Below are 22551 nucleotides of genomic sequence, written 5' to 3'. Positions count from 1 at the left end.
ACACATGGAATTGGTGGGGGCGGATGGGAGACAGAGCTCAGTCCTTAACATTTCTTCCTCTGGCCCCCAAATTACATGTCCTTTCAGATGCAGAATACATCCACCCTATCCTAATAGCCCCCAAATCTTAACCCATTCACAAATCAGCTCTAATTCCCAACTAGCATCTAAATCAAGTATGGGTGACCCTTTAATTATTCCTGAGGCAAAATTTCTCTATAGCTGTGAACCTGTGAAATCGGAGAAATTATGTGCTTCTAAAATAAAATGGTGGGAAAGGCTGAGGACAGACACGGTTCTATGCATGAAATACAAAATGTCTTTTTTATTGTCTGATGTGTTAAACTTAAAAAAAATCAATATAAAGAGAAATCTTACAGAAAAGGAGAGAGAGGTCCCAAGCAAGTCCAAACCTAGCAAGTCAAATTTCATTAGATATTAAGACTCAATAATAATTTCCTTGGGCTAAAAGTCATCTGTTAGTGAATAAGGAAGAAATACCAAAGAGTAAAATGGACAAAGAATTTAGAGGTCCCTTATCAATTATCTATGAATTTCTTAAAAATTAGAACCAAAGGAGGTGAAATTGATAAAAATATGGAATGAGTAATGCATACCAAATTAGAAAATAAAACACTACACTGTTTTAGCCAATTTAGACCATCTCAGAGCAAATAAAAAAAAAAGTTAGAAATATTAAGAAAAATCTAATCAAACCACACTAGAGTAAGAGGTGATATTAACCTCAATACTCAATACCATGTTAACTCAGTATCATGTTGCTATCATGTTACCTAAATGAGGAAGCATCTATACCTCCTACATCTGCTGAAGATTGGCTCAGAAGCAGTAGGTCTACAGATAAATATGCCCATGGGAGCATATTTGATGCTGATGAGATAGGATATTGGTTTTTTAGATAATGACTACAAAAATCAGAAAGAAAATATTCCATTACTGATTGAGAAATACACTCGCCATACCCTATGGGGGCTTAAATTACAAATGTGTATATGATTTTCTGGCTTAAAAGCATCATGGTCGGGGCGCCTGGGTGGCTCAGTCGGTTATGCGGCCGACTTCGGCTCAGGTCATGATCTCACGGTCCGTGAGTTCGAGCCCCGCGTCGGGCTCTGTGCTGCCAGCTCAGAGCCTGGAGCCTGTTTCAGATTCTGTGTCTCCCTCTCTCTGATCCTCCCCCATTCATGCTCTGTCTCTCTCTGTCTCAAAAATAAATAAACGTTAAAAAAAAATTAAAAAATTAAAAAATAAAAAAAAATAAAAGCATCATGGTCTATTTTTAGACAGTAGACTAAGGCATAACTCATCATCTAAAAGTTGTATACAGGGATTGTATACTGGAATTCTGTCTCCATGAAATGAGAACATTTTATATAGTTTTATATAACTATATAATGTATATGCATATATATGCGTGTATATACATATATATATTTTGATATATATTTCACGAAATGAGAATATATGTATTTTATAATATTAAAAAAAAATAGAATGTTCTTAACGAAAGAGAAATCTCATTTTTACATAGGACACAGTTACCCTGGAAGTAATCCACCAATGTTCCAAAGTGGGCTTTGGAACCATGACTGTTCACATGAGTACAACATTATATGTAGTAACTCTAAGGAGAGTCAGCGGCACAGATGTTACTTCATAAACTGAGGCCATGCCACTTCCCCTTGCTGATAGTGAATCTTAATGTGTTGTGAACACAGAAGAATAAAATGTGCCAAACCCAAGTAGGCCAAAGAAAAGAAGTACTAATAAATACTGCAATCAATTGTCAATGAAAAGTTGCAAAAATATAAATGAGTTTTTAAACTAATAGTCATTACAATTGTTTGTGACCTACGTAAGAACACAATAGGACCCAAAAAGTAATCTTAAGCAGAAATTAAAAAGGGGTCTTACAGATATGACCAGATTCCAGTGGAATGTACATGCCTTCTGTGGTTCAATAGATATCTCTGGAACACATATAATTTAGTGAAAGCTGGCTTACAATTCAAGATTCCTTTTCCAGGGGCGCCTGGGTGGCTCAGTCGGTTAGGCGGCCGACTTCGGCTCAGGTCACAGTCTCGCGGTCCGTGAGTTCAAGCCCCGCGTCGCGCTCTGTGCTGACAGCTCAGAGCCTGGAGCCTGTTTCAGATTCTGTGTCTCCCTCTCTCTGACCCTCCCCTGTTCATGCTCTGTCTCTCTCTGTCTCAAAAATAAATAAATGTTAAAAATTTTTTTTAAAAAAGATTCCTTTTCCATTAGTTTTCAGAATTTCTCAATGGTATGTATGAGATGCTTTATGAAAACAAGTAAGAGACTGAATCGGGTGATTTCTAAACTGTCAATTCTGCCAATCTAGACTTGGTGGCTAGGGTGTTTAAAATGGTAATTAAAGTCAGCAAATTATTATTTCTAAAACTGTCATAAATTACAGAGAGAGAGCTCAATCTTCTTCAATAACTGCTTATGTTATACACTTCAGGATTCAAACATGATGAAGTCAACTTCAACAACTTGAACTGCTTAAATGGTTCTACATACACTTTGGTATTCATATCTAGAAACCATTTTCTTGAAAAGCACCCAACTTCTGATGATAACCAAGTACTGAATAATTCCAACTACATAATCGCCATCTAGTTACCTTTCACCCCTCTTCTCCCTTCTCTCCTACTTGCCCTGGAACTGCTGAACTCTCAGGCAGGATGCAGTGCATATTCAACTTTAAGGAGAAAAGATAATGTGCATTTGATGTTGTAGTATCTACCAGTTATTTCCTACCTTCTCCAGGAACTTCTTAAGCTACATACTATAAAGCAACACCACCTCTTTATTCTTTTAAATTTTTCCGTTTTCCTTTTCTTTCTCTCCCAAACCTACATCAGATGTTCAGTCTTGAACGCTCACTGAAGCTTTTCAATACAAGTGACACTTTTAAGAATTGTAAAAAAAAAAAAAAAAAAAAAAAAAGGTACTGAAGAGGCACATTTTCTAACTTCTGTATTTGATTAATGTCACCCATTTTAACGGCTACCATTCTTTGGTAAAAGAAGGAATAAATTCTAAAGATGAATCAAAGTAAGAGTGTGGAGTACCCATACATATACTTATTCCTCAGACACTACTTTCTTAGGGGGAAAATTTAAGAAAGGGTAGAAATTACATGCAGAATTAACAGAATTGTGAGGAAAGCAAAATACACTTTACAAAAATGCTGTGTGTATATTTGTATTCATATGTAAATACCAGAAACCACCAGATGATGTCTGCAATTTTTTGTTCCAAGGAATAGGTTTAGCTATTTTGGAGATTTTTGAGCAATCTAAAGTAGGCCTAACATATTTTAAATAAAAGCACCACCAACATTCCTGATTGGACCAAGAAGAGACAGTAGCAAGAAGAAAATAAAATCAGGTGATACTTTAAAATGAATTTTAAATTCTGCTTTGAGGCTACAGATGTTCATTCAGTAAGTATTTGCCAAGGCTCTACTACTATTTTGTGAGAGAACACAATGAATAACAAACACATGGACTGTGAAAACGTATGGGAGGGTGACAGGGATTCTAAACCAATTGGGTGAGAGAGAAGACACAAAATTGACATGATTTGTGGAGGGAAACATCCCAATAACCAATTGGTCCTGAGATTAAACAGAGTCTTACTTCCCCAGATGCTTCTCATGCTGATTTCTCAGAAAGGTAAAAATGGGCTGAAACATCTCTACTTTATGTGAAATACATTAACATGATACGACACATGGTCTTAACTGAAAGGTGATAATAAGTAGCTCACTTGCCATGCTTTTACTGGACAGCTATATTCTTTTGGATGGGTCAAGTATCAACTATCAAGAAAGGATTCAGAGGAGAAAGTGGCACCACAGAAAAGCACACTGATTTGGCTTCAAAAGCCATTTTTCTTTTGGGCCAAAAGAACAGTTACACAGAAAGGCTTTTTGTTGACTATGGAGGCAGCCATACTAGTTTACTGCAAAAGACTGATAGCAGAGATCAAAAAAAAAAAAAAAAAAAGAAAGAAAAAGAAAAGGGTATGTGCCAGTGGAGAAAGCACTGACCTAGAAGAGTCAAAATCCCTGGGCCTGTTTATTTACTTAATTATCCTATCATTTTCCCTCCAAAAGGGTTTAAAGCTCCTGGTGCTATTACTGTTTGCTGTATCTTTCCTGAGCAGCCTTTACCTTTGAGTAGTTCATGTGTTACATAAGCCTCTGATCAGTACTCATGTCACTGTACCACCAGGTATTACACTAATGGGTACATCTGTTTCTTCCTATAAATTGTAAGCTCCCAGAGACAGGGCATAAGATTTTGTTTCATTTTATATTTTGTGTGTGTTTTCTTGTTGTGTTTTTATTTGAGAGAGAGAGAGAGAGCAAGGAGGGGAGAGGGGTAGATGGAGAGAGAATCCCAAGCAGGCTCCACAGTGTGGAGCCTGATTGGGGAGGGGGGGGGGTTGCTCAATCCCATGACCCTGAGATCATGACCTGAGCCAAAATCAAGAGTCAGATGCTCAACAGACTGAGCCATCCAGGTGCCCCAAGATTTAGTTGTAAATAAAAATTCTAAGTATAAAGTAGAAATACAGTTACTAAAACTATCAATTACCAGATAAACTCTGTTTGAATGGGAAAACACTGCTGCAGTAATCTAGCCAAAAGACAGGACTCAGATCACGGTGAGAGCAGTGGTGGTGATAAGTAATGGTCAACTTCTGGACATACAGTGTAAATAGAGGAAACAAGGTCTCCAGAGAGACTGCATGCGGGGTCTAAGAGAAGAATCAAAGATAGCTCGAAATTTTTTAGTATGAGCGACTTTAAAGATGGAATTGCTATCAACTGATATGGGCAAGGATGCAGACACAAAGGAGGGGCAGGTCAGGAGCTCAGTTTTGGATGTATGAAATCTGAGGTGTCTATTTGACTTTCAAGTATCACTATTAAGGACAGGGCTGGATTCCAGAATCTGGACTTGTTAATTACAGTATCTGAGGAGGAGATTTAAATGAGGATGGTTCTCTAAAGCCACTAAACAGAGGAGATCTACAAGGCTGTGAGTATGGAAACAGAAAAGAACAAAATAATAAGCCCTGGGCCCACTTAAATTTTCTGGGGATCTAAATTTTTTTCAGTTATGTCTATTAATTCTCACTCACTTCCTCTTTGGTTTCATAATCTCAGAATATAAACTCATCTTTACCATGAGACAAGCGTGGGGCCTTGTTAGAGGACCTGTTCCTCCAGGGAAAAGTTTCACCTTCTATCTGCCAGGTGCTAACGGGGTATCACCAACGAAAGAATGCTTTGTAGTTAAGTTTCTCAGTTTGGGGATCCTTGGGTCACCCTGGTAGTATAAACTCAAGCCCTAAAATCTGAAGTTAAGGATTCTCCGGTTACTTAAAGGATGTCTTAACCTGAAAACAGATGAATTATAAAAAGAGTCAAGTCTACCTTTGCTATACATACTATTTTTACAGTAACTAAATAGTTGATGGGGAAAAACTCACGAGACATCATGCTATTTTGAGGCATCATGCTCAAATGATCCCTACATAAATGTAGGATTATCAATATAATCACCATGTTTCACCCCTTAATAAAATGAGAGATTTAGGAAAAAAACACCATCAGTAGATACTAAAAACATTAGGGGAAAAAAACGGATGATGGAGCATTTTATAATGTAGGTACAAGGCTGTACCACATGAACTCAAAGATCAAGCCTAATAACTTAACTAAGCAAATCATAACTAAATAGAGAACAACTGTATTAGTTTGCTAGGGCTACCATAACAAAGCGCCCTGTGGCACTGGGGGGCTTTAACAAAAGAAGTTTTTTCTCATAGTTCTGGAAGGTAGAAGTCTAAGATCAAGGGACCATCACGATTGTTTCTTCTGATGTCTCTCTGCTTGGGTTTTAGATGGCTGCCTTCTCATGTGTCCTCACATGGTCTTTCCTCTGTAGGCACCCATCCTGATGTCTCTGTGTGAATCCAAAATTTCTCTGCTTATAAGGACACCAGTCAGATTGGATTAGGGCTCACCCAGACTCATTTTAACTTTAAAGGCTTTATCTCCAAAAACAGTCACATCCTGAGGTACTGAGAGAATTAACTTTTCAATATAAATTTGTGGGGCACCTGCGTAGCTCAACTGGTTGAGGGTCCAAATCCTGATTTCAGTTCAGGTCATGATCTCACCGTTCGTGGGACTGAGCCCCATAGCAGGACGGACAGCACAGAGCCTACTCGGGATTCTCTCTCTTCCTCTCTCTCGGTGCCCCTCCCTCCCCTCTTGAATTAAATAAATAAGTGTTAAAAAAAAAATGAATTTGCAAGGACACAATTCAACCCATAACAACAACCAAACATCAAGTGCCTCCTGATGCAGTGCAATTAAAAATAGTCAGCACCAGGGCGCCTGGGTGGCTCAGTCAGTTGAGCGTCGGACTTCCACTCAGGTCATGATCTCAGTTTGTGGGTTCAAGCCCCATGTTGGGATCTGTGCTGACAGCTCAGAGCCTGGAGCCTGCTGTGGATTCTGTGTCTCCGTCTCTCTCTGTCCCTCCCCTCCTCGTGCTCTGTCTCTCAAAAATAAATAAAAATGTTAAAGAAAAAAGTTTTTTAAATAAAAGTAGTCAACACCATCTATAAAGTATTCTTTAAAAAAAACAACCTAAACTGAATCAAGCAAGCATCTAAATCTAAGAGCCATTTTAATTACTAAATGAAGAATAAAGGAACATGTTAAATAACACCATAAGGATATGACTGGCCAAATACAAAATATGAAAAATTCTACAGAACAAATAACTTGGGTTTTTTCAACAAATAAATGAATTTTTAAGAGGAAGGAAAAACTTGAGATATCATATATCAATGAAAAGCAATGTGTAGACAGTGACTAAATCTTAAATCCAAGAAATCAACTTTAAAAATACAGATTTTTGAGACAAATGAGCAAAATTATACATGAACTAAGTTCAATGTGGATGTACTATATAATGCTGTTATCTTTTTTAAAGGTCCTGAGCTAGAGATCAATATTGTAGCTTTGGTCATTCACAGGTCCAACTATATAATATAGAAACACATTTCATAATGTAGAAAAAAGAATGAAAGAATAATAACTATTGAAGCTGATGGATACATGAGGATTCATTATACAATTCTATTTCTGAGTATGTTTCAAATTTTTCACATTTAAAAAATTTCATAAAGCAAATTTTCAGATGAGACTTTTCTCCATAATCTGCTCAAACTAGACCGATACAGACTTCTGTATAATCTCTCTGTGTCTGTGGACATTTTTTTTTTTGTTTTTTTTGTTTTTTTGTTTCTAATCTCTTATTACACTGAGAATGTTGGCCTTTCAAAATCCTGGCTTTGTGGGAAGTTTCAGTTGCCAACTGCCTGCCCTCATGTATACCTGAGGATTCTGGCCTCCTGGATGAGTCTGAGTATTAAAACCCAAGCCCCTGGGGGAAAAAACCAAAACCAGAACAAAACAAGAAGGCCTTCCGTTAGTGAACCTAGGTGACCTCACTCTAACAGCAAGGATAGTTTCTGTGTGTCTACTTTCCAAGCTCTGCCCCCCTTTGTTCTTTCTGGCTCCAGAGCTTTCTTTTACTTTGTTACAATGTCATTCATGAATGTACATGATACATAATCAAACGTTTCTAGACAAGTTCAAGCTATTTGTAGCAGAAGTTTTCAGGTTATAACTGAAAGCTTCCCATTCTGTTAACTACTGCAAGAAAAACTTATTCCTGTCATTTGGTAAGGTCACTGAGAGTTCAAGTCATGATTTTAGAATATGTTCGGAGAACTTCGCAGTCCAAAAGGGAGAGGCAATGGGAGGGAAGAGGATTAAGGTGGACTGAAGAAGCTAACTTGCCAGTTCCTTCGAAAAGGGAGAGTGGAACAGAATCTCTCTAATAGACCAAGGAAGAAATGTGGGGAAAGAAAGATATTTCATCCCATGTACTCTCTCAACAATAAGCAAATGTGTGTGTGCCTTCAAAAACCCCAGGCCAGAAATGATGGTTCTAGTCACCAAAATTTTACTCCATGAAAACCTGAAACATTTTATTCTCCATACTGAAGATGTTAATGCAAAACAAATCATTATTCTGCTGCTTCTTTCAGAGGCCTCCTTGGGCTCTGCTGACCAGACTGCTGTCTACACTCTGCCCCACACGGCTCTACAGTCCAGCAGTCCAGCCTTTTTTCATATCCTCCACTCCACTGGCTCCCTCCTCTGCCTCCTACTGCTGGATCACTAGAAAGTTTACCTCCACCCTCTAGAGAGTACTTCCATATCCCTCAAGTCAGCATAAATACCCCTTTCCGAAGGGGGTGCAGGTGGGGATCATCCTTAAATGATTATTTTCCACTAAATACCTTTCTAGTTCTCCTTCAGAACATTCATCACACTTTTTATTACTTGTTCCATGTCTGTCTTCGCTGCTGAGTTGCAAGCTCCTTGACAGTGTAATTTATTGTGGTGCTGACACAGTGTTGGGCACCAATCAGTTGAGTGAATAAGCAAGTAAGCAGAGGTAAGACAAAAAAAAAAAATTTTTTTCCTCACTCTGCTTAAAGTCAAGGCACAATTTACTGGCATCACCAGGGTAGTTTAGCAAACACCACCGAAGGAAGCTGGTCCCCGCCTCATAAAGCTTACCAAGATTCACTTTTTAGAGATTCCATCTTAGAACACAGTCTGAGATTCAGGACATCAGATGTAGTTTGACAACTATAGATTACTGGAGGTATTCAAATTAGTTATAAACATCTGTGAAGGAATCCATCAGAAAACCTTGCTCTTTTTCTTTTAAGGTTTTTTTTTTTAAGTTTTATTTATTTATTTTGAGAGAAAGAGCGCAAGTGAGGAAGGGACAGAGAGAGAGGAAGAGACAGAGAATACCAAGCAGGCTCCACATCACCAGTGCAGAGCCCAATGCGGGGCTCAAACTCACAAACCATGAGATCATGACCTGAGTCAAAGTCGGATGTCCAACCATCCGAGCCACCCAGGCGCCCCATCTTTCTGTTTAGCAAAGGGCCATAAAGAGATATACTTTGTTATTTTTAAACTAAAATCTCTAATCATAAAACATGAAGTCAAAGGTTAGTATTATTTTAAATACTAGATACTATTTTTGAGCACAGTACTTATAAAGTGGCATTAGCTCCTTTAATCATCAGAACATTCCCATGAGGTAAGGATTGTTAAGATCATTTTATGGATAAAGAAACTGAGGCCTAGAGAAGTCAAGTAACTTCCTAAACTGTTCTCACTACTTTGTGAGGAAAAGGTTCTTATTTTCTAGAGCCGTAAGATTTGTAAGGATATGAGGAGTGAAGCGGATTGAAGTCCTTACAGACAGTTCAAAGTTGGGGGAAAGTGCTCTCTCTTAAGCCATTTATTGGAACAAAGGAGGCAAAAACATCACCCCCCCCCCCCCGCCCCTTTTGCTGGCATCCAGGAGGACGACAGTAAGAAAAGCAGAGGTAAGACAGGGAAGTAGCAGCTAGTTCCAAGCTTCAAGATCTACTTTCAGTCCTGAGCAGCTTTTGGGTGACATCAGAAGTACTCCAGAAGTACTCCCCTTTAACTCTTCTAAAAATAAAACAGGCTCCAATGAGTTAACAGAGTCCACAAAAACTACACACACTCCTGGCTTACCATATGGGGAGTGGTACTTTTTCACTTTTAAAGTTTGCGCTGCCTTTGTGTACTCCTCCCCCCCATCCCCCGCCCTTCTTTAGAATTATGGAATCCACATCAGGACACAGGTAATGGGTTATCATTCTCCAGTTTCTCACTATGCGGCAACAGATGCTTCTACAGACAGGTGTTCTGCATAGACAGGCCTTCAGCATGGGTCTCTCTGAAACTCAGTGATGCTCTTATATGGTGTACTAAGAAGATGTGACTTAAGAATAATCCTGAAACAGCCATGGTGTACTGGTTGTTTCTTCCGTCTTCCCCTTCAGTGAGGCCCCCAGAGGCTACTGGATGTATGGTTCCCCTTGCCTTCTTCAAATGTTTCTGCACATGTGATGCACTAACTTATCCTACATTCTGAACAGTTACTCATGATTAAATCCAACATCAATAATTTCACACACAATTTTAATGGTGATTAGTAAGACAGCCCAATGAAATTGATTCAACTTGCGAAATTTCTTTTAAGTTCAGTTATTTTGAGAGTACCAGCAGTTGCCCTTTTCCCCTCCTACGAAGTCTTATAAGGATTTCCAAAATTTCAACTTGACAAAATAAATGAAGGGGCTAGATCCTTCACTATTTGTAGAATCCTTGAGGCACAAATCAAGGGCTAAGGCTACAAAATATATGGGCATAAAATATAAAAATCTGGAAAAACATGGTGCTACTACCCATCAAGACCTTGAAATTATTGTTACATCACAACCCCCTTTAATAATCAACCTTCCTTTGTTCCATGGTATTTCAGGGGTGCCATTTAAGTTTGTTTTATTTCTTTTTCTCCCTATACCCTTTAATCCCAGGGAGATCTGCCTAGGCTTGCTGTTATACAGACAAGGTGAAAAAATTACCACGGTCACTCTTCTGGCCACCTGCTCGGGTCTATGGTGGCAGAGCTTGCTAATAAACACAAAGTGCTCCACATGGTTGCGCTATCTCTAGCAGGGTGTCAGCCACCTGTTTCTCTGTTCTCTATTGTGTTCTTCAGAGGGGACGTCATGCACCAGCTTTTATGGCCTATCCGTTTCCCCGGGAGAGAACTGACAGGACCCATGAAGACAGGTCCGAGTACAACTGCTTCCATACACTGTCAACAGGGTTCTTTGGGCTGCAGGTCTCCGAATGCTCTGTGGCACCCACCACAAACCCCCTATATTCCGCTTATGCACGTCCTGCAATTTGCATGGAACACAGAAAGTAAAGGAATATCCACAAGTCCCTGCCTCACTGAACGGTATCTCAGAGGGTGGGAGGGATGTCTTCCCAGTTTGCTAGTTGGCAGAAGACCTGCATACTTGAGGGAAGTGACTGAGGGAGCAGAAAGAAGCCTCCGAGTTTATATTCACCAGGCAGTCTGCATCAACAGGCAAGAGTAGCACAGGGAAGGAAGGTGCTGATGTGGGGAAGTTCTCACCAGAGGACAATCTGCTTCTTGAGGTCACTTCTCTGGTTTTTGTGTTTTACGTGGTGTGTGTGTGTGTGTGTTTTCTTTGTTTTTTTTTTTTTTTTCTGGTTTTATGTTGAGTTTTCATGTTACTCTGCATCTTCAGAGGAACTTAAAGAAAAATGCGAAGAAACTACACTGGATGCTGCTATTCAGGTATCACTTTTGAACTGGGAAATTCTTTTACACAATTGGTTAAAAGATTAATAATTTTATGGACATTCCAATGACAAACTGCATGCCACATTTATTTCTTCATATTATTTATAACTCATCTTGGAACAATTTAGGTCAGTAAGGTAAAAAGCGGCAAAACTTTGAGAAACACCATTTTTAGAAGAGGAAAACCAAATGGCTAGCAGTCATATGAAAAGTGCTCAATTCTACCAGAAATTGCGAAAGTTAAAATTAAAATAAGACACCATTTCATAACCATTACATTGGGAAAAATATAAATTATAATATCACATTAAAATGGTAGGAAGCAGCATCAAGAGACTCATAAAGCACAACGAGGCACGAACATATTGGAAAGCAATTTGGCAAACTCTGGTAAGAGAACGTGCATCTACTGATTTACAGTTATACATCTAAGTGTTTATGTACACAAAAAAAAACCTAAAAAATATATCATATAGGAATGTTCATTTTAGCAACACTTTGCAGTAGCAAAACACTAGAAACATACCAAATGGTCATCAACAGATGTGACAAATAAATTTCTGTTCGTGGATACAATGTAATACTGTATAATAAAAATAAACTAAAGCTACATGTATCTAGAAAAAACTCTACATTATGTTAAACAAGGAAAAAATGCTGCAGAAATATGCTCATTCAAGAAGGACACACAGAGCTTAGTAACAGTCACAAAAAAAATTTAAGGCATGTGCAACAATGTTATGTTTTGTTTACTGATGTTTCTGTAGCATCAGTTTAAAAATACTAAACGGAGTAACAGACACCAAGCTTAAGATAATAGTAACTTCTAAGAAGGGATTTAAAGGGGCTTTTAAAAAAATCATTAATAATAGTAATACGTTATTTTTTATAAGACTACGGGATGAGAACATGAGTGTTCATTATATTATTTTCTGTATTGTTTATTTGAAATGTTTTATGATTTTTCTAAACTTGAAATTTGTTAACATGGAAGCCACATGTTTTGCATCCTATAACATAAGCATTTCACAAAATGAAAAATCTAAGACAGTTATTTTGCTTTCAAGAGTACATAAAGCACAATCAAATTTGAATTTGAGCCTTGATGATGCTACGTATACAATGAGGAGAAAGGGGGCAACAGCCATAACCTTTGGGTCAAAGTGACTATTTTTGCTAGTGGTTCTCACGTATTGTGTATCTGAAATATGTGAATGCTTTGTAAAAGAACAGATGCTCAAGCCTTATCCTAAACCTGCCTGAATGAGAATGACGACACTCAGAACCACATACACCAAGGCTGAAAATCAATGATCTATGAAAATGGCACAAAGACAAAAATGAGCACCCTTGATTGATTCAGCCAAATCAAATGGTTGGAATGGTGAAGGGAGATTTACCAATGACCATGCACATAGTTCTAGGTCTCCACCTGTGCACAGTATAAGCAAAGACAACACATGACGAAACAAACAAATCACTGAGATGGCATGTATACCAATACCATACCAACTAACATCACAAGGGGAGAAAAAAGGATGGTGGTTCAAATGAAATACATCATTCATAAATAAAGTGTTCTTGCATGTTAGTAACTGAATTAAACTACAACGAAACAGGACATCAGAGGGCTGGAAGAAAGTGAAGCTGGGGTATTTATTCCTGCAGCTGCTCCCCTGCCTGATCACAGAAAGACCAGAGCTATAGTCACACAGCCTTTCCCTCCACATAGCTACTGTCTTTGGGTTTCAGTAATGGTTCTCTTCTCTTACCCTTCAGGCCTAGGGACGATAATGGCTCCCACTACAGATAGTCTTGAGATACTTCACCATCCATTGTTGGTGTATTTTAATCCAGGCACACCTTTTAAGTTAAACTCTTCTCCATTACCCCATCTGAGCCTGCAATCTGTTTTCTGCTAGAACAATGACTGATACAATTATGAAGCATTAAGAAATTTTACCTCAGTACCTGATTAATAAATTCCCCTTATAGATCTAACCTTATAAGCCGATATGTCCTGCTATTATCCAGTGTTCTAGCTGCTGCATAGGATTCAGAAAAAAATATATATATTTAAGGTATGACTTGTGCCTTCAAGGAAAAAAAAATCTAGGTGGAGAACAAGTTCAAGGACAAAGTTAATTAAATAATAAAAAACATAGTAACCAACAACTACAACTGCCTGGTAAACTGAAAACAAGAACTAGGGAGTCGGGAAGCTTTGTGGAAAACAGTGGTATTACAGCTGGGTCTTAAGGATAGAAACGATGTAGACAGCATTAGTTAAGGAGAGTGCAGAGAAATAGGTATCTTGAGCAAGGAAAATAATATAAGGCAAAACACTAAGTTGGGAAAGGATATGGTTGGTGAGCAAAAAGAATAATGCCTGACTAGAAGAGAGAAGGCTTTATTTAGGACCATAAAGCCTTAGTTGGTTTTAAATCAGCCAAGTGCAGCCATATAAATATTTATTACACAATTTATATATTCTCCAGGAGACAAGTTGTCTGAGAAAGAACAGTCTCTACCTTAAACCCAAAATTTTGAGTAGAATATGGCTAGAAAAATACACTTCGGTTTTAATTTCTAGCTCCATTAATTAAGTAAGTAAATAGTTCTCAATTTATTCATCACGTCATTGGCCAACCTGCCTATACTATTTGTTAAAAAAGCAGCCTGAATTGGTGTCCACACTTCAATTCTGGTGCCTTGGATACATTTTTTCAACAGGCTTCTAAATAGGTCAGGCAAATCTAATTCAGAATAACTCTCATGCTTATCTCAACAATTTTATGAAGGATGTTTTGAAACTGCTTTAAATATGTGTGCTAATGATCTACTGATTGTTTCTAAATTTTTCCAGCCATCAAACCAGTGAAATAATCAAGTAAAGAGATTATAGAATGAGGTCAGTTCTATTATTAATATAACCATCTATAATATTTCTGCTTGCTACAGAGAAAATTATCAAGATAAAAAAATGCAACAGATCTAATTTCCTTAGCTCGCTTTTCCAAGAGATTTGCCATTCAAGTCATTTCCTCCAATATTTTCAAAATCTAAGAAAGCAAAAAAAACACCTTGTTAATTAAGTGGATGATGTTTAAAGAAACAAGAATACTTAGTTTTCATCAATATGATTCCTTTTTTATGCACTTTATCGAATACTAGAGCCAAAACAAGATATTTTAATGTGGGCATTTTATGTCCCCATTTTATTGTGGACTACTATAAATTGTTAGGTTACAATACAAATTATGAATTTCAAATTATTTAACAAACATGCAAATGTACATATAAAAAATAAGTATATCTATGCCTATACACATAGAGACATAGAACTTTAGCCTTCAAGTAAGTATTGTCCCCTTTAGAGTAGTCACTCTGGGAAGGATGCAAAGTTATTCTAACAACGTTGCCATTGTTTGAAACTATTTTTAAACCACTGGTTTGAAATTGCTTTCATAGCCTTTCAAATAATCTTTTAATATCCTTAATAGTGGCAAAATCTGGAAGACTTTCACAGTCATGCAGAAATCATTTTTCAAATTTAGCAAATGAAAATGGTGTTCTAATGGAGTTAATAGTTTGATTAAAAAATACAAACAAAAACAAGTACTTATAAAAGCGATCCTGAAAGCATTTCTGTTACTTGTAAACTGACTAGACATTCCAAAAGATTCAAAATAATTGTGAATAGCAACTTTTGGAGGCATGTAGTGTCCTAAAGTGACCACTTGGAATGAACACTCTCCCTTAAAAAATAAATAACAGCGTGTTTGGATAAGGGCAGGGTTTCATGACTCTATAGTCACACTTTGAAGTCACAGAGCATCTTTCTTCCATGTGGTTAAAAATATTTACTTCATTAACTCTCCAAATATCACTAATGACAGAAAGGCCATATTATCATTCTTTTTTTTTTTTTCCCCAAGTGGATGAATGAAGGTGGTGTAAGGCAAAGAACTGTGTTTATTTCATGAGTCAATAATTAAGGCTAAGGATCTTGTCGTTGGCAAAATTTTAATGAAATGTTTAGCTTTATGCTGCTTGATAAAAAGGCATTATATGAAATAGATGTGTCATAAAATATTACAGAGCTCCATTAAAATGATTAAAGATTCATTGCATACTTGTCTGAAAGAATTCTTGCTTGATGTTTGACAGCTACTTATTAGAGAGGCTACTTATTAGAGAGGTCTAACCTAAAACACACTCATAAAAGTCCTACTTGAGTCTATTTTACCAAGAAAGAATGCTTGTTTTTTAAATACTTGATTTTAGAAGAAAAAATACCCTCACTGTGAAAAACCAAATACATAAATGAAAGGGAGGAAGAAAAATGGACAGTAAAAGATCTATTGGCAAATTCACATAAGAGAAAACCCTAGGAAAACTGGTGAACTGTCGATGGTTCTGAGAGTCAAAAAAGTACAACAACATAAATGTGCCCGATTACAAGTTAAATGTCATTGAAATTATTAAAATGGCTATTCTCCTAAATGCTTAATTCTTCTGTTTGGGAAAACTTTCTGCACATTGTTCTAGGATACCTAGGAGCTCACTTCTTCTATTCCACTTATTCATTAAATAAATATTTAGGGCTCCCAGTGGCACAGTATTTATATAGGAGCTTAAGATTTGACAGACCAAATACAAAAAAAAAAAAAAAACAAAACAAAAACAAAAACAAAACCTTAGTCCTTACTACTACTCTCCTGATCCAACTGAACATGTAACAGCACTCCAGCTGGTCTTAAGGGTTAACTTGCTTCAAGTTAACACACTCCTTGCCTGCTGACTTAAGGCCCTTGATCTGTAACAGAACTAACTGGCTTTCTCCAAGATTTGCAGACCATTGGCCCTGGGGAATATGGGACCAGAACTTTCCCAGGCCACAGAGGCCAGGAAGTCCACCTGAAGGCCCCTCAGCTTGCTGATTAGACCAGCCCTCTTTTAGCGAAATGTTTTTTTTTTTTTCTTTTTAAGGTCACATGAATGACTTTACTGACCTCCCTTTGTGCATCTATAGACCTTGCCCTCCTTTGCAGAAACAACAGTATTCCTGTACAACCACCCCTGGGTACCAAGGAATCAGGTCTTTTTGCACAATCAACCCGGGGCACCAAGGAACTTCTCTGCACAACCTCTGAGTACAAAGCTAACTCTGTATCTGGCATCGTGGAGTCTGCACCTAATCAAGAAACATCACAGACTACTGTATTCCCTTAACTGATCAACATACTTTAAAAATATCAGGGCAAGACAAATTTCAAAGTTGGCCTTTGGACAAGAGTCCGCCTTCTCCCCAGGTGGCCAGCCTCATGAATAAAGCTCATATTCTTTTCCACTGAAAACTCATCTCTTAAGCCTTCCCAGCAACAGGAAGCTGAACTTGGGTGGGTTTTTATTTTATTTTTTTTAATGTTTATTTATTTTGAGAGACAGAGTGCAAGATGTCAGCACAGAGCCTGACGCGGGGGCTTGAACTCACAGACAGGAGATCACGACCTGAGCTGAAGTCTGAAGGCACCCAGGTGGCCCTGAACTTGGGCTCTGGTAACAAAATCATTCTGATGTACTAAAATGATTTTTATGGGTGCTATTCCCAGAGTCAGAAAAGGGCTCTGTTCTATTTTTAGCAAAAGGTTTCAGTAATTAATGACTTAACAAAAATACAATGTGTCAGATGAGCACTGTGGGCCCTACATTTTGTGCCAGGTTGAGTGACTGACTGGACCGAGGATGACTCTCAGCCAGACAAGTTCTTCCTCAAGGGCTGACTGCTTAGTTTTATCATCAGGTTTGGGCGTGGGTGCCTGAGGTGCCTGGCCTATAAAATGGGGCAATTTAATAGTAACCTGTCCACACAACGTTTCTTTGAAGTTAGCTAATGAATATTGTCTTGGGTCCAGCCAAACTATTAGATGCTACAAAAGTATTGAGTACTATCTGGAAAAGGTCACGGTGATAAATACGTGTTAATGCACGCTAATTATGGCACTAATAACAACATCCCCCCAACAACCCTCTGCCCACCTCGCCCCGCTGCTGCACAAAGCTTCCTTCTAACCTCTGCCGAGCAAATTCTGTACACTCTGGATCCAAGGCTGCAACAAAAGCAGCTGAAAGGCCAATACCAAAAAGGACCAGACAAAAGAAAGTGGCTCTGTGCAGAGGCAACGGGCCACGGAAGGGGGTGTGTGCCGACTCTCCCCAGGAGGACTCAGTTCCTCAACTCTGACCTGGAGGGCAGCCAACAGTCCACCCAGTCGCCCACCCCCCACTCCCCGCCATCCGCCGGATCCCTGTTCCCCCCCCCCCCACTACCCCGGCCCCGATGCTCACCGCCCTGGCTCACGTTTCCAGACCCGGTGTAATTCCACCCCGTCTCCGGTCGCGCCCCGAGGACTCCACGGAGAGCCTTAAGTGCGAAAGTTAAACCACCGTGGCCACATCACCTGAGGCCCGGGGCGGGGGGCGGCGCGGCCAGGCCAGGCCAGCCCTCCAGCAGTCCTAGCTCGGGGAGGAGCAGCGGCCCGAGCAGCCGCGGCCGCTCAGGGCCGGTGAAGGCCGGACCCTCTCCGCGAGACGCGCCCTGCGGGGCCCGGAGCCGCCGGCCCTTACCTGCGTCCGCTTCCGGGAGCCGCCCGCTCCGCGCCCCCTCCCGGCGCGCCAGGCCACTCGCAGCCCGGCTCTGAGCACTCGCCGCCCGGCGGCTCCGGCGGCCGCGAAGCCGGGTCTGGGAGACGGGAAGCGACAGGAGCCAAACCCCGCGGAAAGCGCTCGAGCTTGCCTCGGTCTCGGCGCCCGGGCGCTCCGCACCGCGGATCTCCCTGCTCCCTCACCTCCGCGGGTCCCGCCCCCGCAGGCCGGGTGTGGGCTGCGCCCCACCCTGACCTGACCACGTGCAGACCGGAGCCGCGCCAGCAATGCCCCGCTAGGGGAGACGGGGCGAACTTACTCTCTCTCTCGCCATCCCCTACCAGAGCAACTGAAGTTTCCCGTGCCTTGTTCAATCTTGGCCTCACCCTGTCCCTCCTGGAGGTCTGACTTCTGATCCCACCTGCAGGGCCTATTACTTCTTGTGCCTTCGGTTCCACTTTTGTTCAATTGAGATTAATCACTGAAGTGTTCTTGACTTCGCTCTTGACCAATCACAGTTGGTATAAGTGAGTGGATAACCAGAGGTAAATCAAAAGTGCTTATTCAGAGAGGGGGTCTTTTGCAGTAAATGTTGACTTTTCAGCAGTACATCAGAACAATGAGAACAGATCATCAGAAGATGATACCTAAGAACATAAAAGGCCAAGTTTTATTAGTTGGTTTGAGGAAGGGAAAGGAAGTTTTAAGGAGAGGAACGTCTAAAAACTATATAGCTTTCTCTGCTAGATGCAGAAATTTCCATTTGCTTGAAGCGGCTGAGATGGATTCTTGTCCAAGACTACAGCTGCATTGTAATGATTTCCCACCTGAGAATCCAATGAAACCATTAACAAAAACTAAAGACATCAAGGAGTACAGAAAACTACAGACCAATATACCTTATGAATATTAATAGAAAATCCACAACCAAAAACGGGCAAACCAAATGCAATACAGAAGAAACATTTTACATCACATCAGTGAAAGAAAGGACAAGAACCACACGATCCTCTCAACAGATGCAGAGAAAGCTTTGGACAAAATACGGCATCCTTTCTTGATAAAAATCTCGAGATCGTAAAAGCCATATGTGAAAGACCAAACGCTAATACCATCCTCACTGGGCAAAAACTAAGAGCTTTCCCCTTAAGGTCAGGAACAAGACAGGGATGTCCACTCTCACTACTGTTAGTCAACATAGAATTGGAAGTCTTAACCTCTGCAATCAGACAACACAAAGAAATAAAAGGCATCCAAATCGGCCAGGAGGAGGTCAAACATTCACTCTTCGCAAATGACATGATATTCTATATGGAAAACCCAAAAGATTCCACCAAAAAACTGCTAGAACTGATCCATGAATTCAGCAAAGTGGCAGGAGATACAGAGATATTCCAGGGATACAGGTGTGCTGTTTCAAAGGGACACATGCACCAATGTTTATAGCAGCACTATCAACAATAGCCAAAGTATGGTAAGAGCCCAAATGTCCATCGATGGATTCATAGATAAAGAAGAAGTGATACACACACACACACACACACACACACACACACACACACACACACACACAATGGAGCATTACTCGGCAATCAAAAAGAATGAAATCTTGCCATTTGCAACTACATGGATGGAACCAGAGGGTATTATGCTAAGCAAAATTAGAGAAAGAGAAGTATCATATGATTTCACTCTTATGAAGACTTTAAGATACAAAACAGATGAACATGAGGGAAGGGAAGCAAGAAGAATATAAAAACAAGGAGGGGGACAAAAACATAAGAGACTTTTAAATATGGAGAACAAACAGGGTTACTGGAAGGAGTGTGGGGGGGGATAGGCTAAATGGGTAAGGGGCATTAGGGCATCTACTCCTGAAATCTTTGCACTATATGCTAACTAACTTGGATGTAAATTTAAAAAATAAATTAAATAATTAAAAACAAAACTTACATTAGAGTTTTCTTAATTTATATTTTGAATAGGTATTATACACAAAGGTACAAATTTCAAAAGGTACCTCAGAGGGCATTTTCTGTATGTTGATTTGTCTGTTTTATATAGTCAAAATAATTTATTCATTGGGACCATAAACTTTTTTTTCATACAACAAAAAAGAGAAAAAACATTTTATGACATGATCAACAGGGATTTATCTAAGGAATGCAAAGTTGGTTTCCTGAAGTTGTACTCTTAGATAGAATAGAGGGTAAAGACCACAGGATCATCTCAATAGATGAAGAAAAAGCACATGATAAAATCTAATGCTTTTTCATGATAAAAACATTCAACTAACTGAAGTTCTTCAACCTGATAAAAGACATCTATAAAAAAACCAAAGTTAAGATCATACTTAATGGTGAGAGAATTGATACTTATACCTAAGATCAGGAATAAGACAAACAGGTCCTCTCTTGCTACTTCTTTTCAACTTTGTACTGCACGTTTTATCCAGGGCAATTAGACTAGGCAAGGTCAAATACCTAAGAGTGAATACAATAAATAGAAGAAAAAGAATTGTTGAGGAAAACCAAGACAACAGTCCTCATAACTGAAGGGCAATAGGACACAAGCTTTCAGCTCAGTGGATAAAAATAATCTATATAAAGGTGTGTTCTTGTGAAATTTCCAAGCACATGTGTCAGAGAGAAGAATTTAATGGGTTCCTGGGAGGAAAAAAAATCGATCATTTATTATGATTCAGAAATTAAATGACATTGGACTTTTTGACAGAAACATAAATGATAAATTCTGAGGGAAAATTATTTCTAACCTAGAGATCAATAACATGAGGATGAAAAAAGAGATTTCAGTTATGCGAAATTTTAAATATTCTTTTCAGACATTCTTTCTCAGAAAACAGCTGGAGGGTGTGCTCTATTACAAAAAAGGGGTGAGGTGGGGGTGTGCCAGAAAAGTGAAAATTGCACCCAAGACAACCGTGGTAGGCACAGTGGCCCCCAAAAGATGTCCACATCCTAATCCCTGGAACCTCTGAATATGTTACATTACATAGCAAAATGGACTTTGCAGATGTAATTAGTTACGAATTCCAATAAAGAGATTATCCTAGATTTTCCAGGTAGGCCCAAGCTAATCACATGATCCTTTTGAAGCAGAAAACCTTCTCCAGCTGTAGTCAGAGTCTTGTGGGGCTAAAGAAAACAATATGGAAGCCACAAAGAAAAATGTGGGCAGCTCATGGAAGCAGAAGCCAGTGTTCTTTTTTTTTTTTTAATAGAAATAAATTTTTTAGAAGGATTAAGTTTATTGCCAACAGTACTGAAAGAAGAAAGACAAAACAGAAAGTCTTAACACTGAATAAAGCATGTAATTTAGCCTCTTATTTCCGATGAAGCCACAGAATATAGTCAGAGAAATGACAGGGTTGACAAATTTGGCAAATAAAACCAGGGTGCCCAGTTAAAATTTTAGCACTAAAACCTATTATGTTAGAAGTTAAAATTCAACTGGTGATCCATAGCAACCTAAAAAGTGAACCCTCAAAACGATGCTTCTCAACCGTGACAGCACCTTGGAATCTCTTGAAAAACTGGTCAAACTACCCATGTCAGTTGTCACCCTAGTACAATTCAATCAGAATTTCCTGCGAAGAGACCTCCAGTGACTCCAATGTATGACCAAGGTTGAAAACCAGAACCCTAGAGAGGAGTTAATGTGTACAAATTTGGTGAAGTAAAAGCAACCTCTCTACCGGTTTACAACCTGAGGTGAAACTTTCTACAATAAACATCTTAACAAGTATTCATCATCTCCAAGTTACAAACGAAGAGTATGATTGTCAATACTTCATAGAAGATCTTTCATTTTTTTTTGTAAAATGACAGATAACAATGTCATGATGTAAGACCCAGATAAGTGTTAATTTAACTATTAGATAATTGGTATCTCAAAATTTACTAACAGTTCCTGTCATCCAACCAGATAGAATGGCTAGCTGAGTAGGAAGCCATCTCAAAGTATCTGTGTCAATAGGCTTTGCATTATCTGAGAGTTGAGTTTTCTAACATCTGGCTTCAGTTATAATTTCCAACCAAGATTAAATTATTATAAATTATTCCTAGAAACCCAATAATGCATGCTGCAACTCATGACACTTGAGATCTGAGCAGACATTTAGGTGATGTGGAGATAGTAGGCAGTTAGAAATAAAAGCTTGAGTTAATGGCATCATTTTCATGGAAATGATACTGGAAGTTGTAAGACCACCAAGGGAAGAATAGAGAAGCCTTAGGAAAATTCTACATTTAGGAGGCATGGCAGAAAAAGAATTAAAGAAGTTCCTGTTAGAAGGACTGGAAAAAGCCATAAGAAAACCATGTTGTGGAAAGCAAAGGCTTTCCACGAGAGTATGAAGAACAAGTGGATAGTGCTGAATACAGCAAAGAGGTTAAGGGGGATAAGAAAAGGTAACTGGGTTTGATGACGCACAAGGCAATAGAGTTTAGGTGTTGGACTGTAAGACCATAATGCCTGGGTTTGAATCCCACTTACATTT

At 39.1% G+C, this 22551-nt stretch overlaps 1 protein-coding gene across 6 annotated transcripts in view; it reads right to left on the bottom strand.

Moving 5' to 3' along the window:
- RNF180 (ring finger protein 180) overlaps nt 1-22551 on the bottom strand; it is a 267612-nt gene that overhangs the window by 173882 nt on the left and 71179 nt on the right. For 2 of the 6 annotated variants that reach the window (XM_023257000.2, XM_023257004.2), the window contains exon 1: nt 17736-18008. The exons of 1 other annotated variant lie outside the window; for it this stretch is intronic. The gene's annotated coding sequence lies outside the window, so the exon portion shown is untranslated. 3 more of the 6 variants (XM_045061291.1, XM_023256994.2, XM_045061288.1) reach the window with 3 other exon arrangements.

The sequence above is a fragment of the Felis catus genome, chromosome A1 (assembly GCF_018350175.1).
Source record: "Felis catus isolate Fca126 chromosome A1, F.catus_Fca126_mat1.0, whole genome shotgun sequence".
Taxonomy (NCBI): Eukaryota; Metazoa; Chordata; class Mammalia; order Carnivora; family Felidae; genus Felis; species Felis catus.
This window is presented reverse-complemented; position numbering and strand designations above follow the sequence as displayed.